A 14,764-nucleotide genomic window follows, 5' to 3' on the forward strand; every position below is an offset into this window, starting at 1 on the left:
TACAAAAGAAGTGGACAGTAGAAGACAACAAAATTTATAAAGTAGTTGTGTGCAGAGACCCAGAGAGATTGACTGACGGCTGATGTGATTTTGTTGCCGCTCTCATCCTTTTATATGATATAGGCTTACCGAAACCAGGACGGAAGCCAGAGACTCTTGGAGTATGACGTCACCCAAATGTGCTTAAGCCACGGGACACTCGGAAGGCACAGAGTGGATGGAGAGCGGCCATTTCTGAGCCACTTACTTTGCGAAGTTCTGAGTTGAACCGCGCTCTGGTTACAGATGTTTCTGCCTGCTTCTGTACTACAACTGGACATCGTATCTCCACCTGAAGAATGCGAGATTCGCTGACGTCCAGATTTAATTTTCCGTATTAGTACAGTTCAGTCCATAATTAAACTCTACATAGCCCGTCTTAAGTGGGCCCGAGTCCCTATATCATGGCGCGTTCTCGGGTTCCGATGGATGAGACTGCCTCCAGATATGTTAGGGCGCTTGCATATATTGAATAAGCAGTCGCGGAAAACCAGTAAGGGGCAGGTCTGAGGTCCGAGAATAGTACGGAAAGCGCCGAGAATGTGATGAGCAGAGCAAGAAACTCGTACAGGGTGTTAGAGAAACAACCTGCAGAACCTAGGCGTAGATGGCAGTATAATATTAAAAAGGGTTTGAAACAAAAACAGAAGGATATTTACTGAATTTAGAAGACACAAGATAGGGACCAGTGGTGGGCTTTTGTGAACACGGTAACGAACACCCGGCTGGGAATTTCTTGACTATCTGAGTGGCCAGTGGCGTCTCAGCAGTTTGTTCCATGGCGTCAGTGGCGTCGCATCCAAGCGCCGCCTTTGACGGAATAATTATCGCTGCAGGTGCCCTGATGCTGTGACTTTAGTGAATCTTCGTGCTGGTCGCCTGCAGATCTTATCTCGGCTTTGGCCTGTCTTTCTTTGTCCTCAAATCCTAAGGTCCATGTGTTGGCGCCGAATTTTGATGTGAGTCATGGATTTAAATTGGTATCGGTTATCATTTTACTACCGAAATGTCTTTCTCCTGTCGCCATAATTAATCTTCATTTACGTATAATTCCTCTCTTCGTGTCTCTCATTAGCTTATGCCGCGAGTCTTCGCAGAAACTTGCGCCCCTTTAAGATTTGTTCGGAAAACGCGAAAGGAGCAGACCGCGTGGGGACTGAGGCACGTGCGAGAGGATAATATTAAAGAGGTTCTTGGGGAAGTAAGACGTTTGTGGCGACCTTCTGTAAACATGGAAAGGAATTTAGGCGGTGAATTTTTTTACTAATTACAGGCTTCTTGGTTCTGATGTTGGCTGTGGGTACGTGTTCCAGAGCAGAATGGCCACGAGGCTAATCGCATTAAGAATTCTCACAGAAATTACTGTGCACGGCATTCCTTGAATATACGAGTCGAGTGGAGAGACGTCTCATGTCACGTGATAAGAAAATTGTTCGATTATAACGCGTTGTTGAGGAGGGGTCAGGCCTCTGTCAGACTGACAAGTTTTAATGCGATCTCCCGCCACCAACTGTCACAGAATTCCGCTGAGTAGCAACGGAAATTAAACTATGTCCGTGCGTTCCGTTCGGATGCTCCGTGCATTGTATTTGAAAATATTAACCTGGTAATAATGCTTATTTATATTTTACCTTTCTTGTATTGCCTGACTGCAGATATCGAGGGGCAGTATCGACCTTGTGAATTTTGTATCTCCTGAAGCAAACTCGATTTCCTGACACTGACAGCAGCTGCCAGTCTGTGTCCTCCATCTCGTGATGGGCCAACTGCCCGTCCACTTCTCATACCTGACCTTTGGTTTCGGGCGACCTGCAGAGCCTAATAAATATTTCGTCTGTCTGTCCGTCCATCTGCACGTCAAAAGAGGTTCCTAACATATCTGAAGAGGTTTTCTGATGTCCGCCTGAACATGTCAGGAGATGCTAAACTGTTTAAAGGCGCTGTATCAGTTGCAGACTGCATTTATCATACAATGAATGGAGAGGAATCTTAAACAAGATTTTAAAGGGCTGCAGGTTAGGTTGTTTATGTCCAACCATTTGCCTGGAAGGACCGATAAAAGCAGCGTGTAGCCTAGTTTACTGATTATGCTAACGAATGCATTCAGTTTGCATGTGGACTTTTCTATAGGACGAAGAAACGAGAAAATGCAGCAACTTGTATATTTTAACGTGACGGCGAAACTCGGGTGACGAAACGAGGGGGCAGTAGGAGGAACATTTGGCCGAGATGGCTCTTGCGTTTAATGCGGGCAGCGGGGCCTGCAGCGGTCTACGACGTGAGGAATTATCACCGGGCCCAGAGGACAGATACGTCACTGAAGTCGAATGAGGCAGGCGACGCGAAATGTCTGAGGAGAAACGTCGTGACATGATAAGAATCGAGATTTCAGGTTCTCATTGGGTTATTGCGCATTGTAGTCTCGCTTACCGACGTTTCGGAGGTGCGTGTTGCCTTCATCATCAGGGCGATTATTAAATCTTCTTCACCCTCGTAAAATTCAGAGAATATTCGTGTGCTTCCTTGATTGTGGTGACGTTTTCGCTGGTGCACCACAAGGCGTCGGTTAGGGAGAGAGCGAAATCCGCGCACGTCGTTAGCAGAGCAGGAGCTGTTTGCCTCTGCGGTGTTTCAATGCGAACATCGGATTGAGCCCCGATGTCGCGCATCTGGATTTCGATTCCCGTTGGTTTCTGAATCTCCTAATTGCCTGCCTAAACTCGCTATGAATCACGAGAACTGCGTTAATTAGACAGAGGGCTCTGACTGCCGCCCGCGGTTGGGACGTGACAATGAAGGCAGTAATTAGACACTGAGCAACAATGCAGTTCTTCGGTTCGTTATCTATAATTCCAGCGCTGGATTGTGTTCTCTTGCCGAGCACGCGCCCTGAACGGTTTCTGCCGCAATCATTAGCCAATTTTAATTGTGCTTTCTTTGTTGTTTGCTTCGGTATCGCCCGAAGTCGTTAACATCCCAGTTTTTACGTCCGGGGATCTTTGGTGTGGCAAATTCTGTTTCGACTGGTAGCCCGGGGTATCCGCCGAGTCCAGAACCACTTCCGCTGTCTCTTCTGGGTTTTAGACGAAAACCGGAAGTCCGTTCCTGAAGGGTTTGTGAACCTGCGGCTTTGTTTCGCATCGCACGTTTCGGGGCGCGAGGTCTGTTCTGTCTTCATGTGATTAGGCTCTGAAGACGGAGGCAGCATGTTCCACAGCGCGTCACGATCCAGAAGACCAACATCACGTCCTCATAGGCCGTGTGAATTCCAGTTCTTTTTAGGGTCTGGATCTGCGCGTATTTCAAAGGATGATATTAAAGTGACCCTCACAATAATTGATTCGAAAGTGTGGACCGGATTGATCTGGCTTTAGGTAGGGTTTTTTTCCGTTTCGTGTAAACACGAGTCTATTGAAAGGCGGAACATTCTTGGTCTAGTTGGGTGACTGTTACTTGTTCCAGTTTTCAAGGACTCTGTTCCATGGTCTTCTTAAGAAGACATTGAAATTTACTGAGAAAGTTATATACTCACTTGCACTTTCACTCAATATCGTAATCGTAATGAGAATATCACCCGCAGGTACTCGTTCAAGAATCGATTCAAACTCGTTCAGAAGTCGCGCTGAGAGACTCGTTGCCTTACGTGGCGTTCGGTGTTTTGTGGTGTAAAACTGAATCCACACAGCGAAGTCCGTCTTGAGAAGGCTCAGTCACGAAATTATCCGCCTTAATGGAACCGATAAATTAACTTCACGTGTTTTCAAGAGTCAGCGATCGAGGAATCCGACCCACTCCTTCAGATTGGTCTTCTTACGCACAGCATCCCAAAAGAACTCTTGCGTTCCCCAGGCGTTACCTGTTCATCAGGACTAAGCGTCTGTGTGCACTTATTTCCTACCATTCATGAGGGGTTATGACCCCCTCCGATACCAACCATCAGTCGTAAGGTCCACCCCTTGTCGACTGTCCACGGTCAGACTCATGCGGCGAAAGATGGAGTGGTTCGTTAACTGGGAATTTTTTTTGAGTTTTGGAAGCGAACGAACTTAATGGTGAAGGAAGAGGCTCTTGGGAGGTGGAGGGGAGGAAGGAGGATGGTATGAAACTGAGGAAGAGGCGACGAGGCAAAGGGAATAAAGAAGAATTGCAATAGAGGCGAGAGGAGGAGGACGTGTCAAGTTTCCGACAGTTCTCCGAAAGACTCGCTTTGTGTCGTGACGTAAAAAGTATGAACGGGAAAGGCGTTCGGAGGCAGGGAACAATGTGCATTGTCCCAGAGTCGCGTCGCCTGCAATTATTCGTGCCTCGGAATCAAACTGCAAAATCGAACGCCATTTTTTGTTGTTGTATTCAGTGCCTTCAAAATCTCGGAAATTGAAATCCGAATTTGCAATCACAATCTCGTTTATGGAAGCCGTAATCAGATTTCGTAACAGCTGTGATTTTTTTATTTTATTTTTCATATCAGCAACAGGCGACTTTGTAATTGAAATAAATTATTCATCTGCGCTGCGAAATCGATCACGTTGTCTGAACTGAAGGACGCACGTGGGTGTCTTGACGCGTAATGCAGCGTGCAGATGAGGTTAAACGCTGGAACTTGGAGACAATTGCTCAGACGAGTTCCTGCATGTCAAATTGTGTTTTTCTTAACATTGCTGATCGCGTAGTGAGACAGAAAGTCATTGCCGGCCGGTGTTTGCGTCTCTGTTACGTAAAACGTCCCAGTAATTGAAGCGTGGAAACATTTCACAGTTTTGTGACTCGGTCACATTGTCTCCACTGTAATTAATTCTGTTATCCCTGATTCAAAATTGCCGAGTTACTTCCGCGCAATGTTTTAACGCGCACGTAGTAAGCCTATGGAAGTAACATCACTCGTCGAAAATACGAGATCTGAAGAGAGTTTATGATTTTAGAAGGGATGTGATTTGCCGAGTGTCTGGATACTTTTGTGTAATCAGAGAGTTAATTATTGTTTTCACAGAAGTCAGCTAATTGGCATTATTTTGAGGGCTTCCGTGGACTTTATATTCACCTAAGATTCGTCTCGTAACACGCAATTTGCAAAATTGGAAAGTAATTCCTTAACCGAAGTTTTCGACGAAGTTTGGTTGAATTTGGTTTTGGGGATTTACATTGAAATGAATGTACAATTTTGTTTTAAAAAAATATTCCTATCGATTGCTTACACCCCACGGTGTATTTTGAGCCTAAATGTAACTTTATCAAATTTTGTATATCAGAAGTTGACACATCCTTTGTGAATGGCAGGGAATCCCCCTTGGGGGTTCCCCGGCCATCACGTTCGCGGGAAAAACGCATTTGGATCTTAACCAAAATTGAAATGTGAAAATTCGTCCAGCCGTTCTGAGTGGCCAAATGCGTTTGGATGGACGGACGGACTGAACGCCGCGCAGGGCTGCCAACGCAACTGAAACTGCTCACCTTATATGTAATGTTTAGGAATTCTTATATTTCAGACTTTTTCTGTGTGATCTTTAGAGCAGTTAGGTTGCTGGTTGGTGTAAGTCAGTATCGGGACCTATGAACGAATGGACTTCTGTTCATACGTGTTTACAAAGTGCAGTGTTTTAAGCTAGCAGCTCTCTCTCTCAGGGCTGTTTATCGGCTGTTCCGCTGAAGCGAATTGAGTGCGTGTGGGGAAGCGAGATCCATTTATTATGCATCCACGGAGATCCATACACAATAGAAACTTCTCTGGTAGATTTCGTTACGTTTCACAATAGAACATGAGCTGCTGGAATATTTACGTTGAATAATGCATTAAGCAGTGATTATTTGTTGTGTTCTCTGCGCGGTCCGCATCTTGCAGCAAACTGTGTTCCTCTGTTCACGTCCGTAAATTCTTTCGTTCATGATTTCTCGGTCTCCGTTTTTTATAACATGAATTTCGCGCATTGCAAGTTAGCGCCATCATTAGTTTTATAAGGAACTACCAATTAAATCGTTTGTTTGGCCTGATGCCATTCGTGTGTGTGTAATATATTCCCATTCTTTGGGATGGAAAAATGCCCTGAAATGCGATGTTGCGTGTTTTTACGTGTGCGCCGCTGGGGATAAAGCGGCCGGAGTTTGCAGCTGACCACTTGCCTCCATCTCGTGCCGAGATTAAGAGCGCTTGGAGCTTTATCTCCACTTCGCAAGACGTCAAATTTGCGTGGTGCTTAATTAAGCACGGGGATAACTTCTATTCCAGGGTCAGGTGACTGACTGAAACATCAAACAGAAAAGTCGTAGGTTTGTCTCCGACCGGGATTCGAATCGAGTGTATTCTCCACAATTACGAGTCGCAATGTTTTGAACACGGATGTACGCCGCTGGGTTGCGGGTTCAAGTGTCCGCCGTGGAGGCGTCACACAAACACTTGGAACTAATTCGGCCTCATATCAGTGTCAGTACGAAGTGTTTCCACCGACGTGGAACTAATCAGACTTATCCACACGTCACGACGCGTTCCACGCAGTTCCAGCACATTTACCACGCAGCGGCGAGACAGTCGGTCCTCCTCGTGTTGCGGTCTGGGGGGTCGGTCCCCGCGTCTTGGCCCTTGTTCTCTGCGCCTCGCTTTGGCATCGAAGGCGTTGAACCTTCGGGTCCGACGTCCCAAACACCAAAGCGATTAATTTTATTGATATATAATAAATGCCGTGTTATTTTAAATTTTACAAACAACTGCTTCGAAGGTCTGTTGCCATCCACCACACGAAGTAACGCACATGTTTCAGGAATCAAGTCTCAGACTGCGCGTTTCAAATTCCTTCCTTTTCTGTTCCCTCGCGCACGTATTTTGGTCCACCGCTGGGTTTAATTCGATTCCTCTGGTGGCAAGAAAGTGTGAAATGTTAGTCGTTTTCTCGTTGGAAATGTGGATACAATTTCTGTAAATTGAGGTTGCTGACGAAGAGGTGAAATTATATTTAATCTATTGTCTGAAATTCGTGAACTCAGTTCTTTGCTGCAAGAGTGAAGATCCAGAAAAACTGCTCGTAGTTTATAGGTTTCAGATCTTTGTGAGCTGTAGTAATCCTTTAACACCACACACAAGTTTATTGTTTATAGTGCCCGTGTTATCCTAATTGCTGTAGGATATATTATTTATGAAAATATTATTGTGAATAAGATGCGTTGATGATTTAAGAATATAAATGTATACTGCGCACTTAGAATTTTAGCGACTTTCCCTCAACTGTAGCATGCAGTAATTGCTCAGGTAGAAGTAACTTACCGCAGCGTAATGCGTAATTCTGTAATCGTCTCACTTCCGTCTTAGTTGAGTAGCCTGGCCTGAGCAGGTTGGTCTCGCATGCGGTTCATAATATACAGTAGACAGTGGACAATGGCCACCGCACTGTGACCTGGACAACTCGGGACGGTTCCTTACATCGGCGATGTTCCTAAGTCGCGTCGCGATGTTCTCTGCCGGAAATCGCGACGAACATCTTGGCGCAGTCCACTTAAACACCACCCGTCCTCCGCATTCCATCCCTGCAATCGCGAACCTACCGGTTCACCACGCGTTCAGTCAACTATCGATACTGGTTAACAGCGGAAAATCGAACCCTGAGGTCGACGTTATTACTTAAATGGTATTCCACTGTGTTGGATGGAACAGTTTAAAGCCCATTGGTAACTATATGTACCACCTGCTTTAACGATTGATAATTCTATTTGTATTTATGGGTTTTGTATTATTCTCAGTGTAAACATCGATTATTTCCTTAAACAGCGTTAACCAGTCGATTTTTTGTAATGGCGAAATGCTGTGTTTTCTTCGCGGTGCGGACTGAATTCTTAAACTATTATCTAGAGTAGAAGTCGGTACGTATCCGGAAGGTCCTGTGACCGGCCAACTCGATCAAGGTTTTCCTCGGTCCTAGACGAAATGCTGGGTTGGTACCCAAATTCCACGTTGCCCTGAATGCCTCTCATGCAGCCCTCCCAGTGGTAACATTTAAACATTCAAAATCATGCACGAACACAGTAGGACCCTGATCAACGTCTCTCCGTGCCTTATCTTTATTTAACCTGTCTGTGCCAGTAGGACGAATGGGCACTGCCTGGGGACCCTCTTAGCCACAAATAAAAATTTATGCCTTTCCCCGTTAAAACAGTAGTGCCTGTCGCTACCCCCCCCCACTTTCTCTGTCTCTCTCACTTTTCCCAAAGGGTTAATGTAACTTAAATAATAAGGCTCGGAGCTACCAAGTCCCTCTGTAATCTGTTCGCGAGTTCACTCATCCGTGACGATGATCATTTTAAATTACTGAGCCTTAAATATTCCGCCATGATACGGTGAGAATAGTATTGTTTCACGTGAAAATATCGCATTTTGCACTACAAAGGGCACGTATAAAAACGATGTTACGTGAACCGTAAATTAATCTTGTTCTAAAGCGAGGGAACTCTCGTCGCAGTTTCCCGTAAGAGCACAAAGAAGTGTTTAGGACAGCGACTGCGCTTTAGCGAAAACTGGGAACTGGCCTGTGTCCTCAGGCTGTGGAGATTTGGGCAATTAATCCGACTGCAGATTTGTTTGCTCGTGAAAGTTATTACGACTGTAGAGACACAGTTCGCCCTGTTAGTTAAAATTACTTCCGTGTTACGTCGTACACAGCGAGGCCTTGTACTCCCGAATAAGATTTGGTTCTCTTTTTAGCGAAAATTGCGTTTCTGTGACATCGTGCGTGCAGAAATTCGGTTTTACTCAGATTCAGTTCGTATGTCGTCTGAAACTAAGCTCAACGTGTGAATAAGACACATGACACCGTACGATCTCTTACTTTTAAACTTTCTAGCTGCATAGAATTAGCAGACTCAATGAAACAGTGTTACGTGAGAAGCTGATATTGACTCAGCTGGTCTGGAAAATTCACTTCATGTTACAAGGATCCAACTACTGGTTCCTGCCGTGAAGCCAGTTGAATCCACTCCCACACCCATTCAATCAAAACCTATTTCTTTCAGTAGGTCTCTTGCATTCGGGAATTCGGAAGGAAACTTTGTAATGCGAGAATGAAGACGAGTCTCGTATGGTTGCAGATGACCGACGTTTCAGAGGCGCTTGCTACCTGCTTCTCGACAATCTACCCACAAGGCCCTCGTGTTTCCTACCGCTCGCCCATTTCGTTCTGCCGTCCGTCCGTAACTCTGAGTTTCGAAAACAATTTGAATATGAACCCGGCATAAGCGAAAATGTTCGGATTTAAACGTGTGAGGTTCGGTCCTTCGGAACCTTAAAACACTCCAGCAGCTGTGAGTGTTTCAGCGAAGCGGTGAGGCGCCTGGTCTGTGCCCAGAAGCACCCGGTTCGAGACAGCTTCCATGATTTCGTGGACGGTTTCGTTGAAATTTGCCGTGGCCAGTTCCGGGTTTTTCGACGCCTGTGAAAACTTTCAGTTTCCATAATGTTATTAAATTATACGCAAAATTATGCGCGACTTAATTCGAGAACCAGTTCTGATGCCACTTGGCAACGCTGCCTTGAAAACCATCATGGCGTCGTGCAACATGGTGGGCAGTACTTTTGGAACGGGGAGTACATGTGTGACGTAATCTGCGTGGAGTGATTTGTGTGACATTGATACTAGACCGGAGGAGTCGTGACGTAAGCAGATCGGTGCTTGTGTCAGGAAGTGCCTCTGTCCTTCAGTCAGGGCCGCGTTGTCCTAGTGTCTGTTCGCGTTGCCGGACGAGCTGTTTGGGGTAAGTAACGCTTTCAGGCAACTCATGTTGTCAGCTCAGATATTTCAGGCCCCTTCGCGTAGCCAAGGGTTCTCAGGGCTACCGCAGTGGCGCTGCTATGTCCGCCTATCGACACGCACTTGCGTGCAAACGAGTCTCCTGTTTGAGTTGCATGTCCGAAAGCGAATTTCGTCGACAGGCGACTCGTATCGTGAAATGCTCCTATAGCTTGTGTGTGTGTTGGAGGGGGGAGGGGGGGGTAGCCTTGCCCGAAGGTGGTGGCCCCCCTTCGTCGTAATCACCAGCTTCTCCTCCTGTTTCAAGGTCCTGATATTAATCGCTCGGAGCAGCAAACATCTGCTCTGAATATTTCTGGTGTTAACGGAGTCCGTGTGTAAAACCTTTCCAAGAATTAGAGGCGTGGTTTAACATCCACAGTGCAGAAATAAAATAACTTCTTTTAACCAGATAAACCTCGGAATGAAAACAGGGAAGGCTGTGTTTTAAGAATTTATGATTTCATTTTCAAACTATGAAATTCTAAATGACTTTATTTCCGTGAATATTATTTTTAAGAAGGAAACACCAGGCTGTGAGGCGAGCTGTGCACTTCGCTAACGTCTGTCTCTTATCTGTATAATCCTACTTTATTCAGGAGATAAGATTTCGCTCTTTGCAGAGTTATAATGCCTTAATGGTCTTCTTGCATTCCACCCCGCACCACCACCACCACCACAATACGCTTCTAAGATGTAATGTATACTTATTTAACGGTACTGTATCAAATGCGAAGGTTTTTTAACTTGGAAACCAATCGTGATCATGTACAGGCATACCTCGGAGATATTGCGGGTTCGGTTCCAGACCGCCGCAATAAAGCGAGTCACACTAATTTGTTGGTTTCCCAGTGCATATAAAAGTTATGTTTACGCTGTGTTATAGTCTATTAAGTGCACAATAGCATTACGTCTAAAAAAACAATTAGAATTACCAAAATGTGACACAGAGACACGAAGTGAGCACGAAAAATGGCGCCGATGGACTCGCTCGACGCAGGGTCGCCACAAACCTTCAATTTTTAAAAGAACGCAATATCTGCGAAGCGCAATAAAACGAGGCATGCCTCTACTTTGAACTTGAAACAATGAGTAAGGAATCGGTCGTCGTCTACTTTATTGTGTTGTCCAGTCGCACATCGTGTAACATGGGAGCACCGAATACGCTTGTCCATTATCAGTGCCCCCCCCCCCCCCCCGCCGGCTGAAGTACGCAGGTAAACACTGATAAAGTATGTGATAAGCGAATCACAAAGGTTGTGGTTGGTCGGTGTAATGGATTCCATGACTCTTCATGGTTTGATTGGCGCTTGATGAGCTCAAAGGTTCTGTCAGTTTGTCAATGGCTGTCGTCATCATTGGAAGGTAACATTTTATTACAAAGCGGTTTGTACAGGAATGCGACACAGTACAGTCGTAGTCGTATTCTGTCGTGGCTGCCGCTGAGATGCGTGCGTCTGCGCTTGGAACTTCCATCTGAGTCCATCTCAGCGGGTCTCTGCCTGACTTCTTATTGATAAGAGCAACACAGGAATGTCTGAAGCTGCCTGTACTCGGCTTAGACGAAGACAGACTTTTGAAGCTGCAGTGCGCGATCATAATTTCTGATGTTGATGGAAAGATGAAAGAATCTCGCCCGACGGGGCTGGTGCATCAGTGAATTTCACTGTTTCTATTTGGGAACAGTTTTACAGCTGCTCTGTCTGTTTCAATGTCTTTTCTACTGTATGACTTACGACGTTTCGGTAATTACCCTTTTGTCATTAAACTATTTCTTGTCATTACACTGACGTTTGTCCTTTTTTTTAAATTTCGAAATCAATGGTGACAGTCGGGATCGAACCCAGAACATTTCGATTACCGCCACTGTGAATTGTAAACAACGGAGCGACCGGGCGCAGTGGTTGCTAACGAACGTTTTCTGCCGTGTCAAGGAAGACTGAGAAGACAAATCTTGTTTATGAACATCTTAAAATTCATAGACGCTGGTACGACGTTATTAAATAAAATTAAATAAGGAAACATGAACACATGAAGAACTGGATTAATTCAAAGGCAGGATTCGAGGTTTCCACGGCGGTGAGTCCGAAGATGGCTGTCTTATGTAATCTGGTGGAATTCTACCTTGATCATAGAGGCGGCAAAAACATCCGAAACGTCAGTACACTTCTACCAGACAACACACACGACAGCCTTCTTCGAGTACATTTCGTTTTTATGCGAATAATTGAGCCAGCTTAGTCTCGCGTTTGCCTTTCTTCGCGTTAACATCGTCGCGGGAGACGGTCGTTGGTTGAAGTGGCAGTGACTTTGATGTTTGTCTGGACCACACGTACTCGCTCCTACTTCCTGACGCCATGTGATTCGCGTGTGTTTGTTTCAGGTTGAAGCAGATGTCCACCGCAGTGTGTCCGCGTGCCGAGAGTGGATGGTAAGTACGGGCCTCGCACTAGGTCTATTGACATCCTCTAGCCCAGAACGTGGTCAGAGTCCGGAGACAGAATACTTCGCTGACGAGACCGCGACGTCGCGGTGCGTCGTTTAGTTTGACGAGGCTCTCCGGTGTCTTTTTGCGCATTGTCAGATTTTATTGGAGGGCAACGTGGAAGGAATTTTGTGTGTAATTGTTATAAATAATTAATACGAAATGTTTTTTTTAGCGTTTTAACATGGGGCCTATAGTAAAAAACCTTTAATTGGAAGAATTAGGAGCAGTAGTGTAATGATTTGTGGACGCACGTGAAGACGCAGGGGACCGAAACGTGTTGAAATAAATACAAAATTAAGACAAGCATATCGTTCGTAAAAGTTAGTAAATGTGATATTTATATATTTTGTGTTTTATGACAAATGTGTATTGTTCCTTCTAGTAATTTATGAAAATTATTATGTGATAAGTGAGTCGGAAAAGCGGCGTGATTCTTAAGTAGAATTTGAGGTTCTCGGGGCAGTGAGTACGAAGATGGCTATCTTCTGGCTTGTAGCACCACATAGTATGCTGGACGTTTATCGCCGCTTCGGAGTTCGCTGCTGCCTCCATCATCAGGGCGACGATTGATTCGCGTTAGTACGTGCGAAACTGTTTCGATCCTTTTCTTTTGTACACATTTGGTACGACTCCTTTGATGGGGGATGGGCACGTCACATGGCCACTGCCTGCACAGGACAGCACCAAACAGGAAGACGACGGCAAACATCTGTGCCTTGAACGGGGTTCGAATCCATGTTCGAGCGGTCAATTCCCACGCCTTAGGCATTTGTGTATCTTGTCCTTGCCACCCACTTTTCAAAACGAATCAGTCCTAAGTCTTATGTACCCAATTTTCTGACGAACTATTAGCTACTCTGGAATGCACTGATTTTGCAGTTCTCCGACTGTAGAAAACATGTCCGCAGATGCGTGCAGAATACTACTTTTTGGAGCTGGGGCTCACAGCGCAAACGAGTGACATTCATATCACTCGTTCGCAGTTTAGATAAAATCTGCACTAATTAAACGAGAACGCTGGGCCGTGTTTAATTACTGCAGCGCGTACTCGCTTTGTGTTGGTTGGCGAACGTGGAATTTTTCATACATTCTCATGTGTTTTAATTATTCCCGTTTGTTTGAATCTCCATTGGAATTCTTGTGTATTTTTAAGTCCGTAATTTACGTGGTTGTTAACGCTTGCAGAGTCACCGGGACTGCCACACGCAATTCTGGGCGCCCTGGGTTTGCTTACACCTCGAGGTTAACTCTGCAGATTTGTACATTTCGCTATTTTCCTCAGTTCGTAATTAAATTATTGGATGGTACCTTAAATTATCACACTGATCATTCCTGCAAGATAATTTTCAGTCCATAATTGATTCAAAATTATCGCCCAGTTTTGTGCACGTGAGGAAAAGTCATGAAAAAATCCCTCGTGGGTGGTTCTGGCGGAGTAATGTTTGTTCTGCAATGACGGTCATTAAATAGGAAAAATTTGTATACCATCGAACGGAACTGTAGTACCATACATGTGGGCAAATGATTATTTGAAAGAAGGTGGTCATACCCTGGAGATATCTGGGAAAACCACGAGAATCTTAATGATGAGAGACATTAACCTGACAGAGTTTTGAACTGGATACCTCTCGAATAGATCTCTAGAATGATGTGGACGTTAAAGTTGGATGTATTGGGAAGTTCGTTCATCGTTCGAACACTTGAATGCGGATATCGAAATAAGCAGTGTTTTGGTTTTTCGTATGGTAATGCCAACACGTCGGCTCATTCGTTTAATGAAATCCACTGTTTGTAAAACAGCGCGACCGCGGGAGGAAGGCTTGAAACGTAAACAGTTGAGATCATGAGAAGTAATGGCTTGCACGTCTTGGTTATTTGCAGTGCGTCGTGTATCTCTGCTTGCGTACACCCGTCCTCAGCTTCCCGTAAGTCACTTTGGCACAGAATTAAGCTCTGAAGAGCAGGAGTTGGTGCGTGCAGTTATGGAACTGAAAAAAAATACAGCGAAGCGATGTGTTTGTGGGAAGCTTTTGTTACATCTGGCATGAAAACGCTCTCTGCAGGGTTTCGATCTGAGAAGACAGTTTTACAGAAAATCGGAACATCTGGATTGGAGCAATTCGTTGTTAGCGAAACTCGCTGAGAGTCGGTCTGTACGTCGCCTTCAGCTCTGTTCACTTAGTGCCTACGAGGTAGCTCGATCCTATGTCTGTCTTTTGTTTGTTTTTTGAGAACAGCTGAACGCTGCGCCGCGTTGGCGAAAGTAATTCGTGTGTCGTATGAAGTAGCGCGGAGTATAATTTGCTCAGAATACACAAATATTCGTTGTAGTCTGTGGTACTTTCATTACAGTGAAAGGCCACAAAATGGGCTGAGGTCGTGTGTGCCCGTCTGTAAGTGCCGACTGGATCTGTGTCAGATCCGATGTTCGTTCGCTTCCCTTTCGGTGTGTACCTGTCCGATACATGGGGCACAG

General features: G+C 45.2%; 1 protein-coding gene across 10 annotated transcripts in view; it reads left to right on the forward strand.

Moving 5' to 3' along the window:
* cpx (synaptic transmission protein complexin) overlaps nt 1-14,764 on the forward strand; it is a 482,383-nt gene that overhangs the window by 181,966 nt on the left and 285,653 nt on the right. For 5 of the 10 annotated variants that reach the window (XM_087349770.1, XM_087349767.1, XM_087349777.1 and 2 more), the window contains exon 2: nt 12,184-12,231. The exons of 4 other annotated variants lie outside the window; for them this stretch is intronic. The gene's annotated coding sequence lies outside the window, so the exon portion shown is untranslated. Of the gene's footprint in view, nt 1-9,697; nt 9,766-12,183; nt 12,232-14,764 lie in introns of those variants that run through there. One more of the 10 variants, XM_087349769.1, reaches the window with a different exon arrangement.

This window comes from Zootermopsis nevadensis, unplaced genomic scaffold (assembly GCF_977971745.1).
Source record: "Zootermopsis nevadensis isolate Lab colony 2312 unplaced genomic scaffold, Znev_1.0 Znev_ptg000016l, whole genome shotgun sequence".
NCBI classification, from domain to species: Eukaryota; Metazoa; Arthropoda; class Insecta; order Blattodea; family Termopsidae; genus Zootermopsis; species Zootermopsis nevadensis.